Source organism: Dipodomys spectabilis, unplaced genomic scaffold (genome assembly GCF_019054845.1).
Source record: "Dipodomys spectabilis isolate Male_0828 unplaced genomic scaffold, ASM1905484v1 ptg000108l, whole genome shotgun sequence".
Classification (NCBI taxonomy): Eukaryota; Metazoa; Chordata; class Mammalia; order Rodentia; family Heteromyidae; genus Dipodomys; species Dipodomys spectabilis.
Window position 1 is genome coordinate 7,164,566 of NW_024870785.1, and position 15,412 is coordinate 7,179,977.

Sequence of the window (15,412 nt, forward strand, 5' to 3'; positions counted from 1 at the left end):
TGTATTTTTGCAACAGTATGTAAGTCTTACCAAATTCCATGCCACAAAAAACACAGTGAAGCCGGGTGCTGGTGGCTCACGCCTGTAATCCTAGCTACTCAGGAGGCTGAGATCTGAGGATTGCGGTTCAAAGCCAGCCCGGGCAGGAGAGACCGTGAGACTCCTATCTCCAATAAACCACCAGAAAACCGGAAGTGGCGCTGTAGCTCAAGTGGTAGAGCGCTCGCCTTGAGCTGAAGAGCTGAGGGACAGCGCCCAGGCCCAGAGTTCAAGCCCCATGACCGGCCAAAAAAAAAATAATAATACAGTGAAAAAGCGACATGAAACAACGTTTTCCTCTGAAGAGTTAGATGATAGCTGACAACACTGCATGTCTCAAGTACAAGAGCATCAACTGCTTTTGGATCCCAGGATTATCCCTTTTCACTACTGTCTGTCATACTCCCACAGAGGTGGGGTCATGGAACAAGTTAAGAAACCTGCACCAGGCTGGGAATATGACTTAGTGGTGGAGTGCTTGCCTAAACATGCATGAAGCCCTGGGTTCGATTCCTCAGTACCACATAAACAGAAAAGGCCAGAAGTGGTGCTGTGGCTCAAGTGGTAAGAGTGCTAGCCTTGAGCAAAAAGAAGCTCAGGGACAGTACCCAGGCCCTGAGTCCAAGCCCCAGGACTGGCAAAACAAAAAAACACCAGAGACCCCGTTCATCCCAAGGGAATGCTACTACTCCAGACTTCACTAAGACACTGGCCTTCATCAATGGATGCAGACGGGAGAATTTACTTCAGATTGCTTTCCTAAACCCAACCATCTTAATCCTGATCTAGTTTTAGAATAGGTTGTTTTATTTTTATAAGTACCTGAGTTCTACTGAAGAGATAGAAATGAACAAGCAACTACTTCAAAGTGTCATCATACTCCTTTACTATAAATTCTTCAAAGAAGATTTCATCCAAGGAACAAAGGTGATGAATATTTTTAGGGAAAGGTAAGAGCCTGAGTTCTTTTGGGTATTTAATTGTTGAAAACGTCCAATGTTCTGCATTCCTGTTGGTTTTTACTGTTTTGACTCACTAGGTCCTGGAGAGAGTGAGGGGAAGACAACCAAAAAATCTGTGTGGTGATTTAAAGATACAGACACAAATCCTGTAATCACTCTTCAGAAAGTGGAGCTTAGTCCTCATTCTATGGAGTGTGGGCAGCACTTAATAATAGCACATGACCCCAAATGAATAGAAGATGGCTGAAGTGACTGTGGCTTACACGACGAGGTCATAAAAGACAGCGCAGCAGCCTCCTTTTCACTCTTCGGGGAGCACTGTCACAGAATAAGGATCGCAAACAGCCCCATAAAAAGGCCTGTGTAAGGAGAAGCGGAGCCAACAGCCATGCTCTGCAACCACCACAAATGGACCCTTCGGCCCTAGGGAAGACTTCCAATGAAGTCTGGGCAGTGTTGACTGAAAACTCAAGGTGGGTACTGAGCCAGAACTACCCAGGTGAGCCACGTGTAGATGACAGAGGCTGCATGAGATAATAAAAGTTTTCTTTTTTTTAGGATGACAAGTTCTGGAGTAATATCCTCATTCCCTTACTCTTTACTTTTTCCTCCTCCTCCTCCTCCCCTCCTCCGCCTTTTTTGGTCATTTGTAGGGCTTGAACTCTGGGCCTGGGCGCTGTCCCTCAGCAATTCAGCTCAAGATGAACACTCTACCACTTGAGCCACAGCGCTATTTTCAGTTTTCTTGGGGTTAATTGGAGATAAGAGTCTCATGGACTTCCCTGCCCCAGGTGGCTTTGAACCACAGTCCTCAGCTCTCAGCCTCCTTAGCAGCAGCTAGGATTACAAGTGTGAGCCACTGGTGCCTGGATTCTTTTCTTTTTAATATCACATGGGCTCTTGTTCCTAGGCCTGCCCTTGAACTGATGGCATGATTTTTTAATCAATGAGCTTTGCAACAGACCTTCTGCAAATGGTCTCAGAATGTAACCATCAGTTGCAACTTTATTTCTCTATGTTTGGGGTTTATAACAATAGACAAATGAATTTCTGAAACATGACCTACTTATAATCTCAGCACTGCCTGTAATTCTGCTAGGGATTACTCAGTATACATTCTTTCAGGAGACTTCCTACTTCTTTCCACTCTAAAGGACTGACTTGTTATGCATGGTGGACAGAAAACGTCACCAGCCATTTAGCCCATCTCTCAACCAGGTGACCCATAATATACAGATTGTTTAGGTAATTGCTGAGGCCCACAAGTTCAATTGAAAGGCACATACCTTAGGGCAGTTAACTAAGACAGACATAAAAATAACCCATGACAAACAAAGGCCATTTTCTGGTCCAGATTATCTTGTGGGAGAGAAAAAAAATAACAAAGCTAAACATTATACCATAGCTAACATTTACTGACAGCTTGTTGATGTGCCAGACACTGTGCAGGGGACCTAACTTACCATAGCTCTTTTAGTCACATCACTGGGAAGAATGTGGTAACCAAAATCATGGGTGATGGAGTGCTTGTATTTGAATCCTGATTTTACCATTCACCATCTCATGGTTTTCTTGTAGACTCTGCAACCTCTCTTCACTTCAGTTTTCTTGGGGGATGGTAACTGTTACCACTTCACAGGGCTGCCGTAAAGAATAAAAAGCATTATACACATAAAGCACATAAAACTTCACTTCCTAGCATATAGTAAGTGCTCAGTTAAAGATGAAGACGGAGACACCGAGTCTCAGGGTGGTGAAGGGTCTTGGCCAAGGTTATGCAGCTAACAAACAAATTGTGTTGAATTCAGGGCCCGGACATGATCCTTGAATTCTTTTGCTCAAGGTTTGCACTCAACCACTTAAGTTGAAGCTCTGCTTCTGTTTTTCTGGTGGTTAATTGGAGATAAGAGTCTCATGGACTTTCCTGCCCTGGCTGGCTTAGAATTGTGATCCTCAGATCTCAGCCTCCTGAGCAGCTAGGATGACAGCAGGAACTCAGATTTCAGATGGTTTCATAGTTCAGATCCAATCATGTCTACCCTGTCTTCCTCTATTTCTTTCCATTTGTGCCTTAATAGGATGATCTGCAGAAATAAAAGCACCTCCAGCAAGGATACTAAGAGAGACAGACCCTTGTTTCATAGATAAACTATTTGCTAGCACTTTAAGATCTTAGCAGTGCCCGGCACTGGTGGCTCACACTTGTTATCCTAACTACTCAGGAGGCTGAGATCTGAGGATCACGGTTCAAAGCCAGCCCAGGCAGGAAAGTCTGTGAGACTCTTATCTCCAATAAACAACCAGAAAACCCAAAGTAGTGCTGTAGCTCAAGCAGAGTTCAAGCCCCACAACTGGTAAAATAAATAAGCAAATAAATAAATAGCATCTTGTGAAATTCCTCCCTTAGAAACAAATGGAGGAGAGGCTGGGAAGGTGGCTCAGTGGTAGAGTGCTTGCCTTGCATGCATGAGGCCCTGAGTTCAAGTCTTCAGCACCATACAAGCAGAAAAAGCCAGAAGTGGCACTGGGGGTCAAGTGGTAGAGTGCTTGTCTTGAAGTGGAGAGTTGAGGGACAGTCCCCAGGCCTAGAGTTCAAGCCCCACAACTGACAAGAAAGAAAGAAAGAAAGAAAGAAAGAAAGAAACAAGAGGGGGAAAAAAAGTCTTAACAGTTTTTTGGTTGGTGTTTTTTTTGTTTGTTTGTTTTGTTTTTGCCAGTCCTGGGGCTTGAACTCAGGGCCTGGGTGGGCACTGTCCCTGAGCTTCTTTTGCTCAAGGCTAGCACTCTCAGTACTTGATCTACAGCACCACTTCCAGCTTTTTCTGTGTATGTGGTGCTGAGGAATGAAAGCCAAGGCTTCATGCATACTAGGCAAGCACGCTAGCACTGTACCACTGAGCCACATTCCCAGCCCTAATAGTTTATTTTTTGTCGGTCTTGGGGCTTGAACTCTAGGCTTGGGCGCTGTCCTTGTGCTCTTCAGCTCACGGTGAGCACTCTACCACTTGAGCCACAGCACCACTTCCAGTTTTCTAGCAGTTTATTGGCGATAAGAGTCTCACGAACTTTCCTGCCCAGGCTGGCTTTGAACCTCGATCCTCAGATCTCAGCCTCCTGAGTAGCTAGGATGACAGGCGTGAGCCACCAGCACCAGCTTAGTTTTGTTTTGTTTTGTTTTTAATAATCGAAGTTGACAGGTACAAATGACATATATTCCCTCTCCTAACAATGCTTTTCTCTTTTCAGGACATGTGGCTGTATAGATTTCACGCGTGGTATCTTGGAATGTGCTCCTGTGCCCTTTTCAGAAGGTATGGGAGCTGCTGGGTATAATGTGACAAAGGTTCATGACGTGATGCACAACTATGCATGTGTTGATCCTTTCTTACATGAATACTCTGTAGTCTGAGCTTTAATTTAGGTCCATGGAAGAAACAGGAAGTACTATCCAAGGATAGGAAAGTCCCCTTCTAGGTGAGGTAGGAGATAAGGGACAGAGAGCGTAAGAGCTGGGAGTGTAGCTCAGTGGTACAGTGCTTGCTTGGCATGCCCAAGGACTTAATTCTGGTCTCCTACCTCAAAAACAAACACAAACCCAAAACCATGATTGTCTCTGGTCCAAAGACCCATAACCTGTCAAGCAAACTAACCTATACTCAATCAAGTTCATTGTTAAAAAAATAAATCTGCTTCTCTTAAGTTTTGAAACATGCCTTTAGATTTCTATAATTGTATCAGATTCCCAACGAGAGGAGCGTGAGGAGACTAGCATAAGCTCTGGAACTCTGAGCCGGGAAGTGGCAGGAAATTTGGCAAATAAGGGTGAAAGACAGATTTGGGGAGTGCTTTAGCATAGACATGGGAATTTGGAGAACCTGGTGTCGCTTGTTTTTGCGATCTATCCCACTATGAGTCCTAGTAGCGTAGTATTGCTGAGCTTACTTTTTATTTTTAAGTTTTTAACTTTGTGGATTGTGGGGCTTGAATTCAGGGCCCAGGTGTTATCCCCGAATTCTTTGGCTGAAGGCTAGCACGCTACCACTTGGGCCACAGCTCCACTTCTGTTTTTCTGGTGGTTCATTGGAGAAAAGAGCCTCATGGACTTTCCTGCCCTGGCTGGCTTTGAATTGCGATTCTCAGATCTCCGCCTCCTGAGTAGCTAGGATTACAGATGTGAGCCACCAGCACCTGGCTTTATTTTTTAATTTCAAATCATCGTACAGAACTTGCCATTTAACAAAGCTGATTGTGAATACAATGCATCTTGATCAGTGTCACTCCTTTCCACATTCTCAACCCTCCTTTGACTCATCCCCTCCCTTACTTTTCTTAATTGCATAGTATATGAATTCTTGACTGCATTTCCCCCTTCTTCCCCCTTTATTCATCTACCCTTCTCCCTTTGCCCCTCCTTGCAAGTACGTATTTCTTGGCACTTATTTTGTTGACCTTTGGCTTTGTTTTTCTAAGAAATGAATTATTTGAGTTCTATTACATTATTTGAGTCAACTATCATATTTTAGTTAATACATTTGTAACCAATTGCATCCCACCCAACCTGTTTTCTTATAGATTGATAGGCAAGTTCTAGCTACCACAAATGAGAGAAAACATGCAGTCTTGGTTTCTCTGGGAATGACTGACTTCACTTAATATACTTTTTTCCAGGTCTTTCAATTTCCTTACAAATGGTACAATATTAATTCTTTCTAATGGATGAGTAAAATTCCATTGTGAATATATACCACATTTTCTTGATCCATTCTCGCCTGTAACCAGAAATGGAAAATATTTGTCCTCTTTCCTTCATAGAGACATTGTAAGCATCAAGCATTTCTTGTCAATTTTACTACAAGAAGTTACTAGAGACTCTGCCACCTGAATGAAACTACAAAGCAAAGTATGTGCAGTATTGGTTGTTAAGCATCCAACATGTAGGATGGCTGATGCTTGCCTTTGTTTTATTCATGACACATTGTGAGCCATTTAAAATCTAGATAACATATGACTGTTACCATTTCTTCCTAAGCTGTGAAGCCCTGGAAATACTCATGGATTCATATATGAAAATATTTTAATTACAGAGCACTCATTCATGACTTTAAATTCTCATCTATAAATATCTCTCAGTGGTGTGGTAGGGTTTTCCTAAGAAATTCTTAGTAGTGAGATCAACATGACTCTAAATGGTTGGTGATGGTTGCTTCACTAATAGTTAATATTTATACTAGATCTATTTCAAAGAACATTGTAACCTCGACAAATTAAGCCAGGACAAAGAAGCAACTGCCAACAAGTGGCTCTCTTGTGGCCTGTACACACCGATGGCTTTAAACAATGAAGTTCTTTGTGCATACTCACTCCAGAAGTTATTGTGAGATTTAATTAGATTAAAATCTGCCAAGTGCTTTGAGCTTTTCCCAGAATTCCTTCGTAAATAATGGTAGTATTAACTTTTTTTTTCAAAAAAGTATCTTCATGTTGGTCCTCCAAGAAGCAAATGTAACAAGTTCATCTCCCTGTGTTCCCTGACACAAAGGACATTTTTTAAAAAAGCTCAGACTGAAACCAAACCTACAATTACCCTTAATAGTTTTAAGTTGACTATAGGAGCCCAAGGGACTGAGTCAAAATGACTGTCTCTAATCACAAAGATCTTGGTGTGTGATTTACACTCCACAATCATACTTCATGATCATGGTGGCAGGTGGTAGTTAGATAGAAACTACTGTAGTTAGTATAGCTATTTTTTGTTGAGGAACAAAGATGTACTGTACTCACTGTCTGTTTATAGAATAATGACTTACATTCTGCTCACTTACAAATAGGGCTTAAGGTAGCTTCTCTTCAAATACTGTCCCCTTATCTCTATGCAGTGTAAATGCTGGAACCTTTTCCTGGTACCAGGTACTGTTGAACGTATCCACAGAAACACACACAGGCAACTGGGATAGAGCCAGAAGCCCTAGATCTTAGAATTAAAACCCTACAGCAGATGGTTCTTGGAAAACCCTCCACCTTTGTCCCTTGCTCTCCCCTCTCCTAACCCTGCTCCTAGTGACACCTCTATCTGCAGCCCTTGTTGTCTACATCCTTGCCCAGAGTGTCACTCTGAAAATTCTGAGCAGAAGGCTTGAAGTGGCAGAAACTCTGGATCAGGCTCCATTGAGACTTGGGGATAAGAGGCCGTTTGTATAGACAATGTCACCTATCTGGCATGTGTCCAGCCTGGTTTGCTTGGGGCTGAAGGGGTTTCCTGGGACTTGGGACTTTGGGTTTTCCTGGGTCCTTGTTTTCCTAGCAATTAGTATAGATTCTGCAAGTCTGATAATGGCTGAATCATCGTGGAGCGGGGAGGAACTCCATGGCTGAATCTTTGCTGAGTGGGGAGGAACTTCACAGGGGAAGAGACTTGATTCCTTTTGGACTAGGCAGTACTTCAGGCCAGATGCTTTCAGAGGACTTTGAATCTGACTCCTGTTCAATTGCAATGGAAGACGTCATATAGGTCACGGCACTAGGGCTCTTGTTAGAGTCATCGAGTCCTCGGTCAGTTTTGTAAGCAACTGACAAAATTACTACTAAGGCTGAAATTTATTAGTAGTAGTAGTATTAGTACTAGTAGTCGTGGTTGTACAAAGGGGTTACAATTTCCTAAGTCAGATTATGAGGACAATGCTTGGTCCATGTCACCTCTGCCTCCTCCCTCATTCCCCCCTCCAATCCCTACCCTCACATTACATAGTTCATTTTTTTAATATAACGTACATGGATGATCAGGACAATGTTTGCTCACCTTCCACCCTCCATTCCTGAAAGGTTGATATCTCAACTCTCCTGGGGATATATACTTTTCCTGTTGCCCTGCAGGCCCTCTTCAAGGAACGAGGGACTGGAGGAGCCAAGTTACCTTAGAGCTGGAACAAAGGTTAGCAGGAGTTTTAGAGAACTTTGTTTCCTGTTGTGCCAGTTTTCCTGCTGAGGTGTTCAGCATAATCTCCTGCATCTGGCTCACTCGTGTTCAGCCAACCCTTGAGTGTTGTGTCCAGTTCTCAGATCCATCTCTACCTCTCCTTCCTTTCTTCTCCGTTTTCCTTTTTCTCTCTTCTTCCCTCCTCCCTTTGTTGCTCCTTCTCTTCCTCTCTTCTTCCTTCCTTCCTTTTCTTTAACAGATATTACTTGAATGCCTGCTATCTGGAGCTAAAGAGAAACCTAGATGTGACCTTTCTCCCTAGTAGTCCTGCATGCATACCACTAATTCTAAATCTTTGTGGCCAGTTTTTTTTCTCCATTAAATTCAGATTGCTGCCATCTATATCAATATTATTTTATTTTCCAGTGTGGGATCTTGCCCTGTGTTGCCCAGGTTGGCTTTGAACTGATGGGCTCCAGTGATACTTGCTCCTCAGCCTTCTCAGTAACTGGAATTAATGGTGTTTACCACTGTGTCTGGCTATCACAGTATAACCTTTACTCGCCTTTCAATTTTAGTCTTCTCTTGGGCTGGGAAGTTGGCTCAGTGGTAGAGCACTTGCCTTGCATGCCTGAGGCCCTGGGTTTGATTCCTCAGCACCACATAAGCAAAAAAAAGAAAAAAAGAAAAAAAAGCCGGAAGTGGCGCTGTGGCTCAAGTGGTAGAGCGCTAGCCTTGAGCTGAAGAGCTAAGGGACAGTGCCCAGGCCCAGAGTTCAGGCCCCACGACCGGACTCCCACCCCCCCAAAAAAACCCAACAATTTTAGTCTTCTCAGAAATTTCCACAAATCTCCCATCAGACAAAAATCTCAGGCAACCAGCCATAGTCACTGCGTACCGACTGTTACAATGGAGGTCAGAAAGTTTGCTTAATAGTAGTACTCTTGCTGCCTTTAGTCTTGGTTTAGTCCTGAGTTGTAATCTCTCAAAATGTAGAGTCTCATTTTATTACACAAATTGTTTGGGTTCTTTTTGCCCCAAAGTGCTCTGCAATGCATTTGCTACCATGGAAGCCTCCGTTTCCTGATCACATGGTTAGCTTTCTAGGCTGTTCTGATTATGTAGTCCCAGGATTGGCAAGCTTTTTCCATAAAAGGTCAGAGAATCATTTCAGCTTTGTGGTGGTTCCTAGGTGTCACTGACAGTTCTCTGACATTGTAGCATGAGAACAGCCATGAAAGACAGTAAACCAACCCAAGGAGATACGTCTTTGCTCTAGTTAAAATCTGTAAAGAAATTAGGATCTGCCCATTGCAACAATGAGATGTACAAGACACTATGTCCAAAAATGAACTTTACAATTTAGAGGTGGGGAGGAATGTAGTTGTAGAGATGGGAGGGAAGGGATGGGAGGGGAAAAACAAAGGAGGCAACAATGCTTGATAAGAAATGTACTTATTACCTTGCTCATGTGATTGTAACCCCTCTGTACAGTATTTTCACAATAAAAAACTTATTTTTAGGGCTGGGAAGGTGGTTCAGTGGTAGAACGCTTGCCTTGCATGCCTGAGGCCCTGGGTTCGATTCCTCAGCACCACATAAGCAAAAAGAAAAAAGCCGGAAGTGGCGCTGTGGCTCAAGTGGTAGAGCGCTAGCCTTGAGCTGAAGAGCTGAGGGACAGTGCCCAGGCCCAGAGTTCAGGCCCCACGACCCGACCCAAAAAAAAAACAACAAAAAAAATTTAAAAAATGAACTGTATATTAAATAAAAATTTAAAATTAATATCTAAAAACATTAGGATCTGAAGCTTATGTAGTTTTTACTTGTCACAAAATAATAGTTTTCCTTTCTAATAAAAAAACTGTACAGACCATTCTTAGTTTGCAGACTATTAAAAAAAACAGGCAGTGGCTAGATATGTCTTGAGGACTATTGTGCGCTGGTTCTGAGGTAGTCCCAGCTCTATTTAGAAATGTCATTAACAGTCCTGTCTTTTCTCTCCTCAGGATACTTAACAACTGTGTTTCTGGGTCCCTTCCCAGCACAGATGTCCCAGGATTCAGACTACTCTTGGCTCTCTTAATCCTGGCTTGTCAAGATACTATGTAAGTGGTATTTTGATCGCTCAACTGTCTTCGCTTAGGTGGAGATGTAGCTAGGGACCCACAATCTCCCAGAATACTCTGCTTCTGGCCATCCAAGTCTTGCAGTGTGGGTCCTGTGAAGATTACCTTAGAGCTTTCCAAGCAGAGGTGATTGTGTCTTTACCTTCCCCAATCCTCTACCCTCAGCTTAGGGACTGCCTCTGACCTCTTAGCTGCAGCCATAATGAACTCATTGGTTTGAAGGTCTCCTGTTATGGGTCTTTGAACATGCAGTTTACTTGTTTAGAATGTTCTCCTTAACAGTTCCTGTCTGTCTGTCTGATTCCAGGTAGCTGGACTGCTGCTCTTCTTCATGGCACCCATTACACATTTCAAGTCCAGATGAGTAGTTGGTTATTACCTGTACACAGATATCACTTTGTGGTTTTTTTTAATCTTTGTTACTTGCATTATTTTACCAATGACTTCCCTCAACTCTCTTCTTAGTATCTAAGCTCCTTGAGAGTAGGGAGGCTTGTCTGTCTTTGTTCACTACTGTATGTCCTGCACTGATTTTGACACAGAGTAGATGTTTGACCCCCAGTAGCTCTATCTATTGGCTGAAGTGTTAATGCCTCTGACAGTCGGAACTTGGATAAATGATACGACTTTGTCTGTATCCTATGTAAAATAGTGGTAGTAATTAGTGTCCTTTGGTTGTGTATAGTGAAATGAGAGAATGTACCTGGCACTGCTGGATGAGTGTTAGTCCTCTTCCCCATTTTTCCTCCCACTGATACCAAATTCATAGCTGCCTAACATTTATATGCCACTTGTCCGCATTTCCCAAGCACTCCTTCCTGATGAGACCAAGGCTGTTTCTGCTGAGAAAGGCAATGTGAAGTGTGACAGCCACACCCACATACTTCAGGAGCTGTCACTCTGCTCCTCTAGTCTGTCAGTCTGTCTCCCCCGTCCCTCCCTCCCCCCCAACCTCCAATTGGAAGCAACAAGCCCCACCCATGGCTTTTGCTTCGGAGCTAGTTCCTTATTGCTTCACACAACATTCCAATGTCATGTTCCTTTTATTGTCAGCCTCTCCTTTGAACCTATCAAAGGTCCTCATGAAGCCTCCAGATTGACTCTTTATCTACCTACTAACTGACTTCCTCAGAAATTTAGTTGTCTAATTTTCTCCTTAAAGAAAGCATCCTCTTCAGAACTCAATTTTATCCAAGTGGTTAGCCTACCTATTTCACAAAGTATACCAGAACTTTACCAGTTCCATTATTTGATTCAATCCTTGTAACACTTCTGCAGACTAGACACCGTCATTGCTATTGTGTATATGGAGTAAATGAAAATTCATTTTATTATTTGTCTAATTTATTTTGGCAATACTAGGATTTGAACTCAGACCTAGGGTTTCTTAAGGAGGCACTGAACCATTTGAGCCACACCCACAGCCCAGGACAAATTGAAAAGTTAAGTATACTTTGGTCAAAGTCACACAATTAGGAAGCAGATGAGTCAAGATTTGCATTAGGTATGCTGAGCCAGATCTCCATCATTTTTCTACCCTGTCCTGAGGCCTCTGTCCTGAGGCCTGGTGGTGATGGTGGGTGGGAAGGTGTTCATGTCATAGACTCACTTTTCTAATATGGATGAGCAGCCTATTATGATCATTTCAGCCAATGGTACTGCATTGTCACATTGGACTTCCAACAGAACTGAGTCTCCATCCATCCATCTATCTATCCAGTCAATATTCTTTAAGAATCTATGTACTAGCCTTATTCACTGGAGAGTTAGTAGAAGTGGTGTTGGTTAGGTTGTGTAAGAAAGGGTAAGAAAGGGTAGGAAGGGATTTTTTTTCCCCCAGTCCTGGGGCTTGAACTCAGGGCCTGGGCACTGTCCTTGAGCTTCTTTTTGCTTAAGGCTAGCACTCTACTACTTGAGCCACAGCGCCACTTCTGGCTTTTTCTGTGTATGTGGTACTGAGGAATTAAACCCAGGGCTTCCTGCATGCTAGGCAAGCGCTCTACCACTAAGCCATATTCCCAGCAGGGGAAGGGATTCTTATGAATCTATTACCCTGGGTCCATGAGGATGATGGGAAAGGCAGGGGGAGATTACTGAGGTTTTTATACACCAAGACATGGGAGGTAGGTAGAACCAGCAGAATTTTGCTCTCATGTGAAAGACGGCCTCCCTTGTGGTCCATTGTGATTTTCAGTTCCTTTCTCATCAAGTTGGTACTTTCTGAGTTCTCCGATGATCTCATTTACTCTTTTCAAAGTCAGTTTAGGAAATTTCCAGTAGAGATGTCACCTTTGAATTTCACGTTCTTTATGTAAGTAGCACTTCCTGACTTATCTCAGTAGTACAAAAGGTACTTTTTAGAAAAGTGTTTTATCGTGCAAAAATATTTTACTTCACTTTTTTCATAGTTTTGAATATGTGGGTATGGACACAATGTATAAATGTGTACACAGTGTGTATAGCCTTGTACATATGAGAAGGCCATATGGATTGTTGTCTATCTATCTATCCATCTATCCATCTATCTTTCTATCTATGTAGAACTCAAACCAGGTGCTAGTGGCTTACACCTTAATCTTAGCTACTCAGGAGGCTGAGATCTGTCTCTGTCTCTGTCTGTCTCTGTCTGTCTGTCTGTCTGTCTGTCTGTCTGTCTGTCTCTCACACACACACACACACAAATAGACAAAGGGAATGACATGCAGGAGCCATTCTCTCCCCCTTGTGCTCATTTGTCCCAAGATCTCATTTCAGGCACTGCCTCAAAGACTTTAGATATGTGTTGCCTACACCCCTAGACTTCTCCCATCGTGTCCCTGGCCCTGTGTCAGGCACTGAAATCATCTTCCTGGCCAAGGGAGTGGTGTTTATATTGCTGTTACTAATGGCACCGGGCATCCATTTCTTCCACGATTGTATTAGGATATCTCATTTTGGGGCTACTGAGAAAACTTCTATCCTAATTGCTGGCTTCCTGCATTCTATCAGATCTCTTAGGAGCTGAAACCTGAGAGACAGGCAGGGCCAGATGAGAACTCCTGAGCTGGCATCTCAGCCTCCTTGGACTGTTTACCCAGCACCAGCTCCAGGAATGACGAGAGATGGCTGAAGCAACACCACCACTGTGGTTTGCAAATTGTTTTTACAGGCATGATGTACTTTAATGTACTTTTAGATCTGTCAGACAGTTATTCTGCTTGAGGAGATGCTAAACAAGGCCACAGGGGGAGGTTAAGTGATGTGTTCAGTCCCAGAGCTGATGGGACTGTGATGGGAACAGAAGCATCCCATCTCTGGGGGTGGGGGTGGGGTCCATCGGCATCGAAATCCAAGTTATTACCAAACCACTATATTTGTATAATTGAAACCTCTTTTTAGCAACCACATTATGTTACCACAACAAATGACTCATTATTAACAGCGGGCTGAGACTGTTTGTAACCAAATGCCAGATTTCATTTTGTGTTGAGCTTACTAATTTTTCTTTTTCTTTTCTTTCCCTTCCTTCCTTCCTTCCTTCCTTTCTTTCTTTCTTTCTTTCTTTCTTTTTTTCTTTCTTTCTTTCTTTTTCTTTTTGAGGTACTAGGGCTTAGCCTCAGGCCCTTCTACTTGCTAGACAGCGATTCTACCACTTTAACCATGTGCCCAGTCCTCTTTTTGCTTCAGTTATTTTTAGGCTCTGTCTTGGCATTTTTGCCTGGAACTAGCCTCAGATCAGATCCTTGTACTCCTGACCTTATGAAACTGGAATAGGTGTGAGCCACCATGCCAGCCCGGATATTTCTAGTTTTTCAGAGTGATGAGCGAATCAATAATAACTAAAGTTAAGAAGTCAAGAAAAAGAGTTATGTTAAATAAATATAAGTATATATTATATTCAATGATAGGACTTAGCAGAAGAAATAGTTAAGGGTCTGGGAATGTGGCATGCCTAGCATGCATGAAGCCCTGGGCTTGATTCCTCAGTACCATATACACAAAAAAAAGCCAGAATTGGTGCTGTAGTTCATGTGGTAGAGTGTTAACCTTGAGCTCAGGGACAGTGCCCAGGCCCTGAGTTCAAGCCCCAGGACTGGCAAAAATTAAAAAAAAAATTGTTAATTAAACCTCTGGGGAATAGGTATGGAGGTAGTGGGGGTGGGTGGTGCAATTTTTTTTGCTTTTCATTCTAGATACCTCTGTACAATCTGAATTATTAAAACGTGTTAATTCCACGAGTCATAAAAATTAAACTTAGAGAAAGGAAACGGCAATGAAATAAAAAAAACAAGCCACCAAATGAACGACTGCTTAGTCATATGAAATAATTGAGCAGTCAATAGAAAAAGAATTGAAAAGCACAAATTTTTCGGAATGGTATGATTTTCAGACAATTATGTATTTCAAGTGTGTGTGTGTATGTGTCTGTTTGTTTGTCTGTCTGTCTGTCTGTAGACATACCAGTTCCCCAAAATGGAAGGATGCATACCAATAATAGAGATGAGTGATGAGGAGACTTTCTTTCTTTCTTTTTTTTTGGTCAGTCGTGGGGCTTAAACTCTGGGCTTGTGGGCACTGTCCCTGTGCTCTTCAGCTCAAGGCGAGCTCTCTACCACTTGAGTCACAGCACCACTTCCGGTTTTCTAGTGGTTTATTGGAGATAAGAGTCTCATGGATTTTCCTGCCTGGGCTGTCTTTGAACCTGGATCCTTAGGTCTCAGCCTCCTGAGTAGCTAGGATTAACAGGCGTGAGCCACTGGTGCCTGGCTGGGGAGATTTTATTTCGTTTCTGCATTTCTATATATTATTTGATTTTTTTTCATGGAACATGGACTGAACATATGTATATGGAATAGTTTGTAGAGCCAAAGCATTAGTGATTCTGAGCGTTTCCTTTTATTGTCATGAAAGAACCCAAGTACAATTGTTTTGCATTATGTATGAGGGTGTCAGAATCTTACACCGACTTGTAAGGAAATTTTTGGATTCTCTGCTCCAAGATATTATTATAAAAGGGAAGTTTGTAAGCTGAATCATTCCATTCTCATGCCATAATGTCTTCACTGAGCTGACCAGAAATCTGCTTTGTGTTTCATTCTAAATGGTCAGATTTCTTGTCTTTGCTTTTTTTTTTTTGAGCTTTTGTCACCAAGAAAACATGAAATTTAAATCCCCTAATCCAGTACTTGATTTTTGTGATGAGTATCTCCCTCCTCCCCTCCCCCTCCATGCCACCTCCCTCCTCCCTCTACTTTGTAGTCCTGGGTGTGGCACTTAATACTTAAAATCCTTTCATGACTTTGATGACTAAGAAATCAACTGTGGGATACAATTTTATGGTGAGGTTACTCAAAATTATTCTTCAAGGTGATTGCCCAAATCAAAGGTCAGAA